The sequence below is a fragment of the Falco biarmicus genome, chromosome 15 (genome assembly GCF_023638135.1).
Source record: "Falco biarmicus isolate bFalBia1 chromosome 15, bFalBia1.pri, whole genome shotgun sequence".
Classification (NCBI taxonomy): domain Eukaryota; kingdom Metazoa; phylum Chordata; class Aves; order Falconiformes; family Falconidae; genus Falco; species Falco biarmicus.
In genome coordinates this window covers 14,225,100-14,243,680 of record NC_079302.1, presented here as the reverse complement: position 1 = coordinate 14,243,680, position 18,581 = coordinate 14,225,100, and the positions used below count along the sequence as shown (strand labels likewise).

General features: G+C 43.0%; 1 protein-coding gene across 5 annotated transcripts in view; it reads left to right on the top strand.

Annotated features, from left to right (window-relative positions):
• Window positions 1–6,469: 6,469 nt before the first annotated feature.
• Window positions 6,470–18,581, top strand: part of ZNF536 (zinc finger protein 536) — a 353,142-nt gene continuing 341,030 nt past the window's right edge. For all 5 annotated transcript variants that reach the window (XM_056361145.1, XM_056361142.1, XM_056361144.1 and 2 more), the window contains exon 1: window positions 6,470–6,938. The gene's annotated coding sequence lies outside the window, so the exon portion shown is untranslated. The remainder of the gene's footprint in view (window positions 6,939–18,581) is intronic.

The window sequence follows — 18,581 nt, the reverse complement described above, 5'->3', positions numbered from 1 at the left end:
GGCCTTGCCTGGGGTGGGGACGCTGCTGAGGCAGAGAGGGAGGCACCATCTTTGAGGCCGCCTCACAGCACAGCCTGTGTGCTGGACCACTGAGGAGAGACGTTCCTCACTGAATCGTTTGGGGAAACCTCCCTAAAAGTGGCTTGCGGTCTGCCAGGGATCTCTTAAGATCTTCCCAAAACATCCCAAACTTCCTTCAGCCCGAGTCACCAAACTGACAGAGAAGAGGTATTTCTGTCCAGACACTGGCACCTACCAAAGCCACCGTATATGAGGCAATACTGTAGTTCAGCAAATGATGAATACATTTCAGTGTTCATTGCTGCCGGCATCCACAAAGCGTGAGGTACCGACCACCTGGGGACAGCCCCGTGCCGGCATGCAGAGCTCTGCACAGGTAAGCAAAGTGCCTTGCAGATGGGCCAGGCAATGTCAGATGGTGAAGGCAGTACTGGTGTAATGGCCTTGATTACTGTAATGCAGGGCTTAAATTGTAAAACCGTAGTTTAAAAGGTACGATATATACATTTTCATCCTATCCTTAAAATTTGCTGTTTGCTTTGAGTGTTTATCTGCAAATTTTCTGACAGCGCAATGGCTTAAATGTGGCAATGTCTGAGGTGATCGTGGAGGCAACTGGGAGGGCAGCCTGTGCTCTGGGATGGAGGTGCAGGCAGGGCTGCTGGCACGGGCAGCATGGGACAGCAGGCAGCGGGGAAGGCTGCATGCAACTGGCAGAGGGAAGGGAGTGCTGAGGTGGAACAGGGGATCCATCAGAGCAGCTGGTGGGAAGTATTGGTGTTCATCCGTAAGGGAGAGCAAGCTGAATGCTGGGGCAGGCCACGAGGTTATAATCGTTAGAAACCTAGGGTTTGCTGTCATCTTTGGAACCAGGATGGAAAAAAATAGGAGAAGTTTAAGGGAAGGGGTGAAAAGTGGTATATTGGTTTGATTAGTTGAGTAAGAAATGCTTACCCAAAACATTATTCCTGAGTCTTACCTTGGAGATAAGATCTCAGCATCTCTTTTAAATAGCCCCTGAAGACCTTTGACAGCCCGAGAACAGGTTATATGTGAATTTGCTCCAAGAGCTGGGTCAGTGCTAATGCACTTTAAAGTCGAAGTTCAGCTATTATTTAGGATATTTTCCCCAGCACTTTCTCCTCTTGGTCAATCATAATTCCTAGTGATTACAGCTGGGGAAGCTGACCTGCTATACCAATCCCACATAAATTTAAATGCTAAAGTTTAAAACCTGGAGCAACAGTTGTCTCCTGATCTTCTATATTCTGCTTGTATTGCCCCTTTTGCTCTTGCTTTTTTGGAGGATATTTGAGCCCTCATGTTGAATGGGAGATGCTCACAAGAAGTATGTCCTGCATGGGGTTATAAAAGCTGTATCTTTATTCTGGAAGCAGAATTTGCTCGATTCCACTAGGTGGATCTATTGAGAACATTGTTCACTATTTAATGTAAAAAATGTCTTTTGCTTTGGGGGAAAAAAAAAAAGAAAAAAGAAGCCTTTCTTTTTTACCACTTTACTTAGCTTCTTATGTTCTATAGAAATACAAAGATAACCAGTTTTGTTCATAGAAAGCTCTACAGCTATGCATCAGTCTGTCAGCCAGTAATACTTTGAGGGACCTGTCTCTTCTTTCCAGTTTTGCCCTTGTTTTGCAAAGGAAAAGGGTCAGTGCTGCCAGTGCTGTGAGAGGCAGGTGCGCCTCCACAGTGGCCCAGTTTTAGATGCGGCTTCCATTGCGTATCTTCCTGCTGTCTATTTTGTACTTTCTCCTGGATCCTTTCTTGATGACTGTGTTTTGATGAATTGTTGCAAAGACTTTGTAACAAAATGTGGCCAACATAGACTCCTGGCCTTAGCATATGCCTTTACTTGACCCATGCAAGTTGCTTGTGATGTCAGGCTCAATGATACATGACTGCTATGCTGAGGATGTAGATTTATCTCCTAAAAAGAAAAGTTGGGTTTTTTTTTTGTACAAGTTCTGATTACCTCTACCACTGAATTCCTGTGATGATGATATATACAAACTTTGCTGATCAAATCTATTAAGAGATACTTATTTTGGCCATGGCCCCTGGGAAATAGACAGCTTGTTCTCAAATGGGTTCTGCTTCTGGTTGTTTTGAAAGCTGGGATCTCAGAGTCCTTTTTTCCAGGAAGCTTTTTTACACAGTCTGTATGAGTGGGAATGCCTCCATTCACCTTGTCAGTTTGCTGGGGTTCTGCCCAGGAAACCCCCATGTTTGTAACAGGCATTTTCGAAGGGATTTCCCTTTTTCCTGTGAAAGTGTTTTATTTATGTCTTCTTGAACCATGCTTCAGCAACTTTCTTGCTGGATGACTTGTGTTTTCACTGGCTCAGACTGCCATGTAGATCGCACCACCTGTTCCAGAGTTTGCTGAAACATTTACTGTAAGTTTTCTGGAATTCCTTATTTAATGTCCCTGCTATTAGATGGTTCTTTTAATGTGCTTTTTCTTATCAATATTAAAGACCTGACTTCTGCTTTTCCTTGGAAAAGATACCCCCTCCTAAAGGTGTTAAGCTTTCAATGGGCTTCTGCAGCATTTGTTAAAAGAATGCCCAGTTGCTTATCACTTCTCGTTAGGAAGGAAATGCTGATCACACCTTTTAAGAACAAAGGCAGGATTATTCCTCAGTCCTTCCTCATAAAGCAAACAACTTATAAATATTAAATATATAAAGCTAATGTTTCTCCCCCACCTATCGTGCAAATTGCTGTATGACCACCTGTCTGTCACTTCTTTCCTGTATAGAGCCTCTTAAAATACTCCTCCGACCTGGGCTTTTCATTGAGCTCATCAAACTTGTAAGATTGGGGATTTTCTTCCCTCTTATATAAGTCTGTCTGAAACAAGAACTTCTGAAAGGCTGTCATTCTGCTAAGGTAGAAATCACGGGGAAAGGTAATGTTGCCTGGCCAAAGAGCACAGCTCTCATTTCCTCTCATCCTACTTTTTGAGGTTTGACAAGTCTGTAGCTGATAGCTTCTGCTCCCTGAGAAGGTTCCTACTATGTTCTAAGTGCAAGAATCTTGCAAAGGTAAACATTTGTCTCTTCTGCTCGTCTCCTCCCTCCTTTGCAGTGTTTTTGCCTAGTTTTAAAGAAGCAGTATACATCTGCCTACCCATGGAGGAGATACAAAAGGGAATTAAATCAACCAAAGAAGTTGGAGAAGTAGCTGGGGACAGTTGAGAGGACATGAAGGCTTTGAAGAGAAAAAACCTTTCTCTGGATGCAAGAGGAGGATAAAGGAACAGCACTCAAAAGATGGGGAGAAATAGGAAGGAATACTGGATGGAAGTACGAGAGTGCTGATGTTGTCTGGGAATATTATAAATTCTGAGAGAGGACTGACCAAAGTCTTCCTGAACTCATGTCTGAGATCTTCTGAACCCCATCTAACCAGTACACATTACTCAGGTGCTGGAGCCTGTCATTGGGTCAATAAAATTTGGAGGTCTCTTGTCTTCAGGATGTATTCAGCTCATGGACTTGCACTATCCCTTCATGGTCCATTTTGTGAAGGCTTGGCCACCCCAGCCCAAATAATCATGTTTATGTGGCCCTGGGGAAAAGAGTTTTGATCAATCTTGTTAAGAGTATCCTCCCCTGACAGCACTATTGCCTGCCTGTAGTAGCCCGCTCTTCCAGATTTTGAGAAGTCTTTGCTTGACATTTTCTTCCTGTAGAGCTGAGTTGGATGGTCATCCGGACCATCCAACTGACTATGGAAAAAATTAAAACTGACTGGACATTCACCAGTGGTGGACCACAGCTCTGCCCTCAGTTTAGAGAGGGTTTAGCACTTAATCTCAATTTCCCGTGAGATGATTCTTAGTCTCTGTCCATTTGAAAGTTTCTGGAGGGAAATTCCTGTTCCCTTCAGAAAAGAAAGTCAAGGAGAAATACTTTAATTTTTGCAAGGATGAGAGTCAAAACCCTCATGCTCATGCTGTTTTCCCTCCATTCGTTGTCCTTAAACCAGCATCAGGCACTTACGCCAGATGACCAGGAAATCCCAGTTAGATGTCTAAAGCTCCTCTGCTGTCAGTTGCTGTTTCACCTATCTCTAGTCAATATTCTTATCTTTGTCTCAGGAAAAAGAACCATGGGGTTTTCCTGAGCTCTCATCCTCCTGTAACTCTTTGTGTGGTGCTCTGAAATCTCCTGTCTGCCAGTGATTCCAGGTAGCTTGATTTGGCCCCTGCTCCAAAATGCCATCGCCTCCTGTGTGGTTTGTATTACGAAGCCCTAGGTCATGGAAATCATAAGGTGAAATCTGATATTTTTAAAAAAAGGTATAGCTCATTCTTTTATGAGACTGCTAATAATGTTCAGCCTTGACAGGGTTAAAAGGCAACATCCATTTCCCCATTATCTTGTTTAAAAAGTGCCTTTTTTAAAGTCCATATGGCGACTTCCTTTCGACCTGCTTTCCCATCCTCGTCTCTTTGTCAGGGCTGTCACTTATAAAGAATCACTTGACTTACAATAACAAGTTCAAAAGAAGACAGAATATAATCAGTTGATCCACGAAGAATTGAAATAAAGAACACCCCCACTGCTCCAGTTATCATTCCCATAGAGATAGTGATATTATTGATGTGATTGCTATGCTAATTTCTATAGAAAAAACTTGTATTTTGGAATTTGTTCAAAGAGAATTTCAGACACATCAAATTGGAAAATGCAGAGTGAATTCCTAAACTTTTTCGTATAGGCATGGGAATCTTTTTTTTTTTTTTAACATTGAATAGCTCTGAACAACTATTTATAAACTTCACTTAAAAAATCAATTGGAAAAATCTGGCTAATTTTTTTCAGTTATAGAAAGTTAATTTACTGCAGTTCCAGGAAAAAAAAAAAAAAAAAAAGTCCTATTGTACCTTTAGGGTTATTAATATCACCCCCATAACCTGCAGAAGTGGTATTGGACCACAGACTCCAGAAACAGAGGCTCGGGATTATAAAAGATGGGTACATTTGAGTCCAGTGTTTAGGAACAGCTAATTAATCTATACCCCTTCCTCTGCAATTCCATAGTCCCTCTGGGAACTGCCACAAACATAAACTTTTTTTTTTCTTGGACTCCTATTTTAACTAGAAGGTTTCGGCTTGTGATGTTATGCTTTTTATGTAGTAAACTGATTTAAAATGTATGCCAGTCATCTTCAGGGAACTCATTTCAGTCAAGATGAAACTAGTCTTACCTGAATCAATGTTTTAAGTGTCCCTGTGGCTCGGCATTTTGAATAATCAATCTGTCTCCATCGCTTCTTAATCATGCGCATCACAGTCTTTTTTATTTGTCAACCCTTTCGGATCCTGGCTTTTTGTTATTAACATGCCCCTAATGTCACATGCAAGCCTTTTCTTTAAAACAAGCTGCTCATTGGTGTATTTTGATACTTTTTATTATTACTAAATCTTTTTTCCCATAATTACACCACAATCATTATATAATCCCATAACAAAGAGTCTATTGAGGCACCATGCTTTTGTCAACTATGGGACACAGAATCCATAATTGCATTATTCAGCTTCCCCCCCCCCCCCGCCCCCCCCCCGCCCCCCCCCTGCTTTGTAGAAACACAACCTATTTCACCAGTCACATTTGCACCTTGTTTGCTTGGTTATATATTATTTACTAAATCGTTGCCCTGCGGATAAACCTTGTAAAGTTGCTTTAAAAAAGTTATTTGTTTGATAATTAAGTCCTGAAAACCCATCGTTTAATGATTATTCCGAACCCATAAGGCAGAGAACCTCCATGACGTTTTTCTCTAAGTTTAATTACCGTATGCTAATTTCCTTGCCTACTACGTGATTAATTAAAATCATATTTTCATAATCATTTGGCACTAGTATTGTTTTAGAATTATCATGATCCCCTAAATAGTGTATGTAAATAAAGTCGGCTCTAATGGAAAGAATCAAAATGCAACGCTGAGGACCTTTATGTGTTTGTATGCATGCGATTGGCAACATAACTGGCTTATTTACATTAAATACGCCACAAGGTTACAGTGCAGATCAACGTCACTTTATCGCTGATTACTTCTCTTAAACGCCGGAGCGGTGACTGATGCTCCGGTCCCCCTGTCCACCAAGGTTTCCCCGGGAGTTTTTTTTTTTTAGGAGAAACAGACTTTGCATAGTTTCGGGAGCAGGTAAGAAGGGCGCTTTGTGGAGCCCGGCGCTGCCCCCGGGGGCTCGGCGGGGTTTGCGGGGCGCGGGCAGGGGCGGCGGGGCGCGGGCGCGGGGGCTGCGCGGGCGCGGGGGCTGCGCGGGGCGCGGGCAGCGGCGCTGGCCGTGGGGCTGCGGAGCGGCGCGGGCTCCTCGGGGTGTTTACACGGGCTCAAGGTCACGACCAAGCTGCGCCGGGTTAAATGGTTTCTTAGTTGCTAGACAGGGAGAAAAAATGGACGATCACAGACCATTCTTTGTAGATTATTATATCAAGGGTTCAGCTTTTGGCTCATCAAAGCTAAATGCCGCAAGACCTATCTAGTTGCTGTGAATTATGCCAAGACGACAATGGAGTGCTTTTTTAATGGTACAATGCATTTCACCTACCAGATAGGGGGAGTCCACGCTGAGAGATGGGGATGTCTTGTGATGTTGGGTGATCAGTATCAATGAAGGGGGTTATTCTGAAAAGAGACAGATTAAAATAAAGCGCTCTTTGCTCGGGATGTGCTGGAAGCAGTTGGGAGGGCTACCCGGAGCGGGCGGCCGCGGCAGCCCCGCGCCGCACTTTTCCCCCTCCGCACAAGAAAATGATCAAGTCAATCATGTGGACATGCTTCATTATTCATTGAACACAATCTTTTACAACGCTCCGTTTACGTGCGGGAGTTTCTTCTACGCTTTGCTTTAAATTTTAAGGTAAGAAAGACAAAGGTAAAAAGGGGGTTTTTGAGGATCCGGGAGGCTCCCGCGAGCCATCAAAGAGGCTCCAAAGTCAGTCCGGAGTATGTTTTTGTTTTTTATTTCTTTTTAATCATCGCAATGGGGCCTGCGTTTTCCACCGTGATTAAAAAATACAGTATAATTAAATATCCATAGCAGTGACGTTTGCAAGCAGGGCTGTCAGGGGAAAAGCAGAAAATAATGAAAGGAGCGGAGAAGCCATTGAATGGCGCTATAGAACTTAGCCTGAAGAAAACCCTACGTTTTTCCTCTTTCTCTCTCGTTTCTTTTAAAACCGTTACTTTACAAAAAAGGAGCGGGCGGGCGGGCGAGGCGAGGCGAGGCGAGGGGAGGCGAGTGCCGGCGGCGGCGGCCGCGACGCTGCCCGGGGGCCGCCCGCCCGCCCGCCGTCCCCAGCCCGCACCGACCCTGCCCTTAACTTGCCCAGAAACTTTTTGTTTTAAAGGGTTGCAGCGGCGCAAACTTTGCTGAAGTGACTTTAAACGCGGGCCCCCCCCTCCCTCCCTCCCTCCCCCCTTAGGATCCCGGCTAATCGTGGTGTAATTTGTAAACTCCCCCCCCTCTTTTTTTTTTTTTTTTTTTTTTTTTTTTTAATCAAAGTTAGCTGATGCATACCATGTGTCAAACTTGTGAGATTCAAGTGCCTAAGAGACCTGCCATTTTGTGCTCTAATCGACCTCTTATGAATAGGAGCCGTGCATAATGCTGCGAGGAGCGTTGTGACATTCAAGTAGGCACTAAATGTCAGGCCAGGTCTCAGCCCTTTCGGGGGGAGCGGAGCGCGCCCGGCGGCGCCGCGGGGAGCGGGGAGGCACCTGCCAGCCCGCCGCCGGGGCTTTTGTCAGCGCCCGGAGAAAGTAACAGGTTAAGGAGGAAACTTAAATGGCAATCCCCGAGGGGGGGTGGGGTGGGGGGGGTGGGGAGCATCCCCTTCCCGGTGGCGCGCTGTGCGCGGGCGCGGAGGGCCGCGGGGGCGCCGCTGTGCGCGGGGCAGCGGGCTCGCTCCGGCGCGGGGGCTGCGCGGGGCTGGCGAGGGGTGGGGGTGGGGGGGCACCGGGCCGGCGGCGGGATTAACGGGGAGGGGGGAGGAAGGAGAGATTCTTTGATGCTGTGTAGGAAAGAATCCAGATTTTAATGCGCCCATCTGTTGCAGTTTTGCAAATAATTAATATATATGGGGGGTGTGGGGGGTGTGTGAGGGGTTGAGGGGAGCGGTGCCGCCTGTGAACTTTAACGCGAAATAAAAGGTCGCGAAGATTTATGCTTTTTTTTTTCGGAAGGTCCGCGGCTCCCGCGGGGCGGCTCGCACGGGCTCCATCCGAAAAGTTAGTTGCCGGCGTCCCCCGCCGCGGCGGCGGGGCTGGGGGCACGGTCCGCCTGCGCGGAGCCCCCCGCGGGCCGCGGGTGCCGGCGCCCGGGGCGGGCGCGGCGGGGAGGGCTCCGGCCGCCGCCTGCCTGCGCGGCGGGCATTGTTTCGGGGTGCGTGCGGCGGATATGGCCGTGTCTGAGACTGTCGAGGCGGAGACGTGATTTGTCAGAGCCCTTCGTTTTCACTTCAGCCACCGCCGGGCCGGGGAGCGGCGGTGGGGCCCGGCGCGGCGCGGCGCGGTGCGGAGCGGTGCGGAGCGGAGCGGAGCGGCGGGGCAGGGGCGCGGGGCGCTGGGCGCGGGCCCGGCGGGGCGGGCGCGGCTGCCCGGCCGCCCGCGGCTGGAGCGCTCCGCGGGGCCGTGCATTCCCCCCGCCGCCGCCCCCCACCCCACCCCCCCCCCGTGCAGTTTAAAATAAATCCAACAGGGGCCGTGTTTGCTGAGCTGATTTGACCGGTTGATACAGATAGCAGCGGCGAGCCTCCTCGCTTATGTGGAAAAAGACTATTTTAAGTGTCATAATTAAGTTTAGAAGCCTTGTTTGGGCTCATTCACTGCTTGAAATAAAAAGGACTGGCTGCTTTTAGACCATTTCTGAAGGGGTTGGCTAAGCGCCTCTGCACGTTCACTTGGAGAAGAATGTTTTCTTTTCTAGTTTAATATTAGAAACTATATTTTTACTTGTTTAAACCGGATTTATTATTCCTGTGGAGATTTTTTTCTCTCCCCCCCCCCCCTTCCTATCACTCAAATCTTTGTTCATTGTTCATTGACTGTGGAAGGCTGCTTAAATGTACGGAGAGAGGGGGGAGGCCCCCTTGCTGGTTTGATGTTGAAATAGTAAACCTGAATGAGGAGGGTGGCTGGAAAAGTGGACATTGCAGCTTTAATTAACTTCAAGATGCTTCGGCGAGGACCAGAGCGTAGTAGTGACGTTGCCTCATAAATCTGTCCAGTACAGTGCGTTGCATTGAACTATTACAGTATCACCGTCATATTGAATATTCACTACCTATCCGGGAGCAGATTTGCATAATTGGATCTTTTTTAAATGAAACTTGTTTGCAAAAAACCAAACAAAACTAAAAAAACAAAAGCCCAAGTGAAAACCGCGGCGATCTGCATGATTATAAAGGGTTCAAACATATCCGAAAAGTAAGTGACCTGCATAAGTACATCAATAGGTTAAGTGCAAATAAGATGAGAAGTGCTTCTGAAAGCTGTACATTCCCTATGTGGTCTCTTGGGTTATTTCTCAATAGCGGGATTTTTTTGTAGCCTCAGGGATTTTAGGTTTTCTGTCTGCTTTCATAACTTTTTCCCTCACAGTTCTTATACAAGGTGAGGCTTTTGTACCGTGCCTGTGTACCTGTAGTGATATTTTTTTAAGAAAATAGATTAGCAGTTTGTAATTTGTGCTTGTTTGAGTTGCATAATTACAGCTACCGTGGAAGGGAAATGTGTATTGCTGTTGTATTTCTGATCATTGAATAGATCATCACTAAATACTTTGGAATATTCAAAGATTGTGTGTGTATGTGTTTGTGTACGCTTAAAAATTGACTTAGCTAACTAAGCTGTTACTTCTTAAATCGTAGAGGCAACTAATTTTTAATGTGTATGTGTGTCCGTCCCCCGTTTGATGGAGGATGAAGATGACTGAAGTAATTAAAAATACCAGAAATTTTTAGAGTGAATTTGTAGATTATCTGTAAAACCCATCCCCTCCTAACCGAGTGGCTGGCTTACAATACCGCAGTTTTGGATCAGGCAGATTTAGAAGTATTTTGTAAAATCAGATGCTGGTGTTTCAGATGCTGCGAGGACAAAGTTGAGGAGCGAAGGCAGTTGAAAGCGTCGCCTCCTGGGGAAGGGGAGCAGCGATCGGTGGGGCAAGCCGAGCTGAAGTGCAAAGTCCGCGTGCAGCCCAAGCCTTGCCCTGGCTCTCCCCCCTCGCTGAAGGCTGCTTTAGTTATGATGTCATTCTGATAGTGGAGAGCAAATGTCTCCTGATTCTACCATTAAACGCCTGGCTGATTTGCCTGATAATGATAGCATTGACGTCCTGCTCCTTGACAAATGCAAGCCCTATGAGCCCTATGAATTAACTTTTTTCCTATAGATGGGAGCTAGCTAGCTTTACGACTCGTGACTGTAGCAGCACTTCTTTGACAGATTACTTTGAACCTTCTCATTTGTGCAACAACCCCCCTTCCCTAAAAACCACTTCTGCTAGGCTGCTAGCAGACCCCTGTACAGTTTGGGCCTGATCTGCAGAGCTGCTGAGCACTCATCACTTCCACTGACTTCAGATGGAGTTGTGGGTGCTCAGCAGCTTTGAAAATCAGGCCCTGTGTTCAGTCAACAGCTGATGCATTTTTTGGCTTGTTTGGGGTTTTTTTTTTGTTGTTGTTGTTATTTTTTTTTAAGTTAGACAGCTAAAGAGGGTTCTATGATTTCTAGTCATTATAAAAATATTTGTAAATAGCTTGAGATGTTTGTCCCAGTCTGTTCTGTTTTCCCCTTTCTGCTATCCTTTTTTAAATTTTATTTTTAATTCATCTTCTAGTGGATGTGCTGTTAATCTTTGGAAGAAAAGAATCGGAAATGAGTTGTTTAAAGTTTTCAGAATGTTGTAGAAAGAAAATGTCTCCAGTTTAGTAACAAGTGCTTAGAGAATCGATTGCTGTTTCAGAACGTGCACTAGAAGAGAGTCTTGGTACAGTTGCTAAACCCTGCGATTGGGTGCACTTTCTCATAGCTGCTCTGTCTTCAGATTTTGCTTGTGACTTTGAATTTCTATCACTGCAGGTAAATGAGATTTAACGTGATTTCTTTTTTTTCTAAAGTGCCAGTGGCTTAAACTTTGTTTTCATTTGCTGTTCAAATGATGACAATTAACAACTGCAGATGTAAGAAAGGTTAGTCTCTGTATTACATTTGCAGGGAATGTATCTAAAATATTTGCATGCTAAAGCTGTGTTTTGCAAATGAGTTCCTGAAGATACAAGTTCCTATGATGGAAATACTGTATTAAAACACTTCTAATAAATTGACTATGACTTTATCAATTGTAAAGAAGAAAAAGGAATTGTTCTACGGGCTTTTTGACTTCTGAATTTATTTGAGCTCTAATACTCAGCAAGTTGTCTGGCACTGTCTTCACTGTAGACTTTTATATAATGAACAGGCTGATTGTCATATTTTTGTCCATGCTAGAGGCCAATAACCCAACCCATTCATTATCAGAAGAGAGTAGCCTGCAAGTTACAACATCAGTACCACTGTTTTGCTTGCAGCAGTGAAGACAGTGCTGAGATCAGAAATTGTGATCTTCAGTACAGAAAGCTGACACATTAGGTTGTTTACCCACCATGGGAGCCTTAGGTGACCAAAGAGATTTGCATTAGAACAGAAGTAGAAAATCCACTAGTCCATTAAAATGGGCTGTGCTTATTCCCTGGGAAGCACAAGTTCCATCAAGTGTAGGAAAATCAGTAGAAGTAATTTTTCCAAATGTTGATTTTTGCTTAAAGTTGACTTTGAATTGCACAGGTGTTTTTAGAGTGCCTTGACTGGAAAAAAAAAAAAGAAAAAAGGCATTAAAAAAAAAGCGCATGGATTTATATGAACTTTATAAAAAATGGAAAAGAAACCCACAAATAGATTTATTTTTCTGATTTGAAAGAGGACAATTAAAGCTTTTTAGTATCTTCTGATTTACTGTGGTGTTTTAATAGGATTTGTAAGTAAATTTAAATTTTAATATCTGAATTTTTCTCAGATACCTGAATAGATGTATATCGACTCTTCAAAATGCTAAAAGCAGTACGATCTTGAAAAGCCATTTTTCTGTTCTCTCATTCACACCTTGCATTTTCAGAGGTGCAAGCAATTTGGATTCAGGGAAGGAGAACACCGGTGAAAAAATAGAATACATATTCTTTCTTTTATAGAAACATGAATAAACTTATTTCTGGCAACTGTAGATGGAAATCCAAATTTCTCTAGTGAAGACACTCTGGGCACAGATGTTCGCAGAAAGGGAAAAAAGGATGAACTACTGAAAGATAATATGTAAAAGTAAAATAACTCTTGAGATGCTTAGTTGGATGATCTTAGGGTTATTGTATGGATGTGTGGTTCTAGCTTCCAGTTGTGTGGCCGAATAAGGAATATGAACTTTTTTGAGACACTGATCAGAATCTGACCTTGGGTAGAAACAAGTGAAAATTGAAATGATTTGATGGATGTTTGTTGCTTAACGTGAAATAACTTGAGTAGTGTCTGTTTAAATCTCAGTGGATCACAGTAACTGCTGTGACATTTTCACTCCTATTGGAAGCTTAAGCAATGAAGCCAAGCACTAAGAGATTTGAAACATCGTTTCAGAGGTAGCAGAGATCCAGATCAGGGAAGGGTAGCAAGCAGGGCATTGCGTTGCCTCTGCCGAACTGCACCAATGCTGTGACTAAACACGCTCCCAGAGGGAAAATTCTTCCAGTATTCTGAATTTGGCACCTTTCCCTTATATTTAAATATGCTCTAATTTTCAGGTGCATCTTACTAGATAACCAGATGCATCAAAAAAGCAAGAGTTATAGAGGAGTAATTATAATTAGCTTAGTTGTCTGTATTTTTTTAAAAAAATGTAAGATGGGGCCTTGAAAGTATTTTAAAGTTGCTGTTTTATAGTGTCTTACTCTAAATACTCCATGTGAGATTGTTTTCTAAAGAGATGGGTTCATCAGGTCAAGTTGAACTATATTAAAGACAAACAATTTTGTTATAATCTGACTGTCTTTTAAACACAGATGAAGAAAACAGAACTAAAATAGCCACAGCAGCCTCAGTATCCGATCTTTTCTCCATTGTGCACTGCAGTGTTCAAGACTCGTATAACCAAAATAAAAACTAGGTTATTCCTTACAAGTATTTGTCATGTTATGAAAAAAGCAGCACTGCCTATCATGGTAGGACATTAGCAGAGAGTTCTGCAGGTAGCAGTGCCTGGGAAATAATGGTGATGGCTTTGATGGCACTCCCATAGCATGGGGCAAGCAACAGAGCTAGTTCTTCAAACCAGCTGCTCATTTCTGGTGCATTAGTGTTAAGCGGTCCAGCTGTAAGCGTCTTGGACTTCCAGAGGGAGCGAGCACTTGTCGGGAGGGTGGAAGTTGCTGGAGATCAGGCAGTTACATATTCAACCAGTATAATCAGGGGTTATTGCAGGTGGGCTACCCACAGTGCCAGGGAAAGGCTGCTTGGGAAAATTTGTTCCTGTCTCAATTTTGTGAACAGGAGAAGCAGGAGAGGGGGGGAAAAAGGAGAGTATGAGCTGACTTTCACCCCCATGGCCTGTGTAAGGGTGAAGGGGCGGCTGGCTGTGGGGGGCGCTGCCCACAGCTCCTGCTTTGCTTTGGGACAGCCAGGGACGTCCCAGGGAGCCTTCCTTGCCATCATCCTCCAGTGGGCCGGGGTATCACAGTGCAAAGGGATAAATGGCAGTCCTGATTCTTCCTTTTATAATACACTTGTTTCAGCCTTAATGTGAGTTTTGTTATAGTTTGTGTTGGTTTTTTTTTTTTTTAACTGTGATAAGCGCTGTTACAAACTTTTCCTCTTTTTTTATGCCTTTGGGTTATTCCGCAGCAGTCAATGGTTGTTTGTGAGGAGGATGGGAGCACTGCTGAGCTCATCAGTGCTACAGAGGGCTTGCTATCAGGTACCACAATCTACTTGGTCACAACAGGGCTGTGTATATTGCTTCCTCGGTAGTCCTGGCCCCTGCTGATCTAGGAGTTAGCCCCAGTAATCCACGTGATAGCACTGTGCTAGGTTGCCAAGCTGGCCTTATATTTATTTTTCCAAATGATAGAATACTGTATTAACATTGTTTTATTTCACTCTCGTAAGTTGGTCTCCACAGATTTGTGCAGACATTGTTACCATCAGTCTTTTGTCATTGGAATATCAGTGGTAGATATAGATAGATATGGATAGGTCCCTTTAATCTAAAATTTAGAAAAGCATGAATAAATAGGAAACTCAGGCAGAATTACTTCATGAAAAGGATAATAAACATATGGAATAAATTACCAGCAAGGAAAGGATAAATGAGTTCAAGGGAAGCCTAGGTTTGTTTCTTGAGAAAGAGCATGTGAAAGCTAGGGTGAAGAAAGCAAGGAGGTGTAAAGTCAGGTTTCTGTTAACAAAGGCTAACATGGTGGGCTGGATGTTCAATTCCTAACATTTCTTTTGATGACTCTGTACGGATGGGTTACATTTTAGTTTCATGTGTGTTTGTTAACATTGGCTCTCTAGGTCTACATGTAGGTTTTTTTCAGGGCTCCATAGAAATACTAAAACATAGGGCAGTGCAACATTTTGGTTTTGATACCAGTTTTCGTTGAGGGAGTGATGTGAAGTGTTGATTGAGCAGATTAGGGAAAAATCTTGCCTCCTCTATCTACTATAAACTAACTAAAGGTGTTAGTTTATAACAGGAGAAGCAGAAACTGCCTTCTATTTAGTGGCCAAGGACTTTTGATAGGTGTTTGCACTGCTTCAATCATATCAGTGCTGGAATAGTTCTGAAAAAAACCCCGCATGTAGACAAGCTCGGTTGTCTTTTGCGGGTGGTTTTTTGTTTTTTGGTTCTTTTTTTTGTTTGTTTGATTGTTTTTTCCCCCATTTTATTTTTCAAGGTTTTGCATGAACGTTTTCACAGCTTTTAGTCCATGCGATGACTTTTTTTTTTTGAATGTCGAGGGTTGACTCAACATTGGAAAGCAGCACTAGTTTTGAAGCTGCTGCTACAAGTAGCTTTTCACTGAACTTCTGTATTGTTGGAACGTATCCCACATTTTTGTGGAAAATGATGGGACTCTCAGAGAGAAGTGTGTAAAGGTTAGCAAAATTTTGGTTGATTTTGAGTGATTTCTAGGATCCAGTTCTGCTCCTTTTATTTTAATTGGGGTAGGACTGAGTCAGCAGGTAAAACCTCCTTTCCATACCAGGTGAGTCTCATGTGATTCCTAGTTTCACTGTAAATACATTGTGTAACCCCACTGTTTTTTAAACTCAGTGCAAAAGCCTGATGTTCTCAGGAAGTGATCCCAATTAAACTTTTTCTTGTATCATGATTTCAAATGCAAAAGAAACTCAGCCATTTGAGTTCTTAAAATGCAAAGGTTATAGGCTACCCAACACTGGGATGTATAACAAATTTACTATTTCTACCTTTTTAAGGTATCTGTTCTTCATTGATTCATTGAGATTTTGCTACAGGACTGTAATTACTCTTAGGGCTAATAACTAGCAGAAGAGAACCCAGCCTCTTTATTAGTACCATAATACCAGCTAACAAAACTCTCCTGCTCTATTCCCTTCGTTGGATTTTACTACAATTTTTTTTTTAAATAGCTCAGATATTTTAAAATAGTCTTGATTGTTTTAAAGAACAAATGTTCAAGCATCTCTCTTTTATTTGAATACAGAAAGCTATATGCATGTGTATGAAATAAATGGACATGCTATTAGGTAAATGAGCAGGAGGAAATCCACAGCCACTTCTGGATTAGAATTTCAATCTATTGTTTGTTTTGGTAGTGCCTTTGGCATGCTAGGTGCTTTCCAAATATAGAAGTATAGTTTCTGGCCAGAACTAGCTACACTTTTCTTATTGCAATTGAAAAATGCTAGTTCATTAGTTTGCATCAACATGCTGCATCTTCGAAGGATTTCTCAGGTCCACAATTGAATTTCTGCTCAAAATGAAAGAGTTGCATCTCTGCACTTCATTATGGACTAGGTGATTATGAAATGCACCTGGGTCACTGGAGAGCTAGGTTCAGATCATTCCTCTCATATCTGATTTGAATCAGCTTCTTAAAATCAAGTTTCTCACATCCCAGATGAGTGCCCTACTAACCACACTTTGGCTCTTCCAGGGTGAGTCTTTTAAATTCCTGCTTTAGGCTATTCCAATTTAAGTAATCATTTAATTAGTCAGCAGGTCAGAAGAGGACCGACTCTTGGCCTGGGCACTCGAGTGTGATGCAAGAGACTGGGTCCAACTTGCTTCTGTTGCAGAATCCTGTACGCTGCACTCCTGAGTGTGATGTGATGAGAGTTTTCATATTCTTAATGTTGTCTTGCTGTGTCTTCCTTTTGAAAAGTTGCAAAAGGTATCAGGTTAGTCCTGGTGGGGAACAAGGTGAAATTCTGAAATCTTCAAAGTATTTGTGGTATTGGAAAACTGTTTCTTATTGGTTCTCTACCTTTCTTGTAAAGTTCACAGTCTAATTATTATAACAGTCAGTTGGTGATGAGGTGCATCTTGATAAGTCAAAGCGTTTTCATCTCAAAATGGAATTTTGTTGCTGTTCTTTTGTTTGGTATATTATGCGTTTGAACAGAACTGGTTAACTGATCCTACGTCCCCCCTGAGCAGTGAGTGTCTGGCTGTAGGAGGTGCAATGGGTGCAGGGTTATACCCTTCTCCCGTGAGTATCTTGGACTGGCGTACAGCACAGCTTGTGGATGGCACTCTGTCTGGTAGTGCTGTGAGGTGGAGAGAAATGCTGTGTAAATGCCAACAAATGCCTTAGAGATGTAAGGGTTACTGTGCTGTTAGGGCTCCTTCCCTCATGAAGAAACTCATGAGAGATGTGAAAGACCTATGGAACTGGCAGGTTTCTCTGTCGGGATTCTGCAAAAAGGAGAGAAAAAAATGTCTTAATCTGTAGAAGGGGGATCTGCAAAGGGAGGAAGCCCTTCTTTCCTTAGAGATAGAAATACTCATTTTGATAGCTTCTGTCTTTCATTCTTAACTTCTCTGGCAGCACAACTCTGGCAGATCCCATGCTGTATTGGTTGGTTCCCCTTCTGGCTGCTCTGCAACTGTGATGGATGGGAGCCAAGAGAATAAATATAGCTCTGAGTTCCAGTAGTAACCCCCTGCCAGACTTCTACACAGCAACCTGGGAGGTCACAGGGCGGAGAGGGAATGGGTGATAGAAAATTTGGGCAGGCTCAGATCTGATGCCTCCAGCAGAGACAGTGTTCCTGTGGTTCGCTGAGGAAGGGGAAAGGTGCTGCAGGAACCCACTGTTGCCTTCGTTCCTGTGCAGAACTGAAGGGATCTGTAGATATATTTCAAAAGCAGTTACCATTGGCTGTACAGTTTCCATGTGAGTTTATTAAATGTGAACATTTTTTATATATAAAAATAACTTCACCATTTTGTTATTTCCTTTTACGTATTTCACTCTGGTTGGAAAAATGAAATCAATCTAGTCAGCTTTTCATCAGTTTCTCTTTGGCTGTCATGCAGTTGCACAATGCTGCAGTGCTTGGCTAGCAAAAATGTTTACAACGAAAAATTGTTTTCAATGGGATTAAAAAAAGAATCATGGAAACATTTTTATTGGTCTTCAATTTTTTGTACAACTTTGATTTTTACAAGTCCTAAATTACATCAACGGTGTTTCTGTAATTTGATCTTAATTATATTTTATTTTTTTATATATACTTGCAAGGTATAGACAAGATACTACTACTACTACCCTCTGTCATATAGTACAAAAAATGCTAGCCTGAATATTTCTTAGCAGCTGGTTCAAAACCCATGGAAATCATGAGCACCTTGTAGTTGACTCTCAAAGGTTTAGGTCAGACCCTTAGCCTGTGTGTAAATACCTGTTGCAGTTGGGTTAAACAGTCTTAATCATTTAGAATTGGTCTGAGTTGATCTCTGATCTAGCAATGCTGTGAGATTTCTTCCTACAGCTGAGGTGGATTTGGGGATATGCCTGCAACCCTTACATACCTTTACTGCTGCTGGTACCTGCAGAAATTTTTCACATGAAGAATATATAATATCAGATTCTTGGTTGATTAAGTATAGTAAAATCCTAGGAGTAAAATATTGGCTGATGGTTACACTTTGCATGAAAACTCTTTAATTCTTTTAAAAAGATGTTTATGATGAGTGTTGAGTTAATTTGGATTTTAATTTATCTTGCTTTATAGCACAAGTGGCAAAGGGCGATTTTGGGGATGGCCTAAATTTTTGGCTATTGATGGCTGTTTTACAAATATGTGGAGCATTGCACCTCTCCAGGAGGCTTCTGCTGCCAATATCAGAGCAGTATTAAGACAATCTCCCAGTGCTTCCCTCCCTCTCCATTTCTCACACTGCCTGACTTTCTACCTTCATTCAACGTCC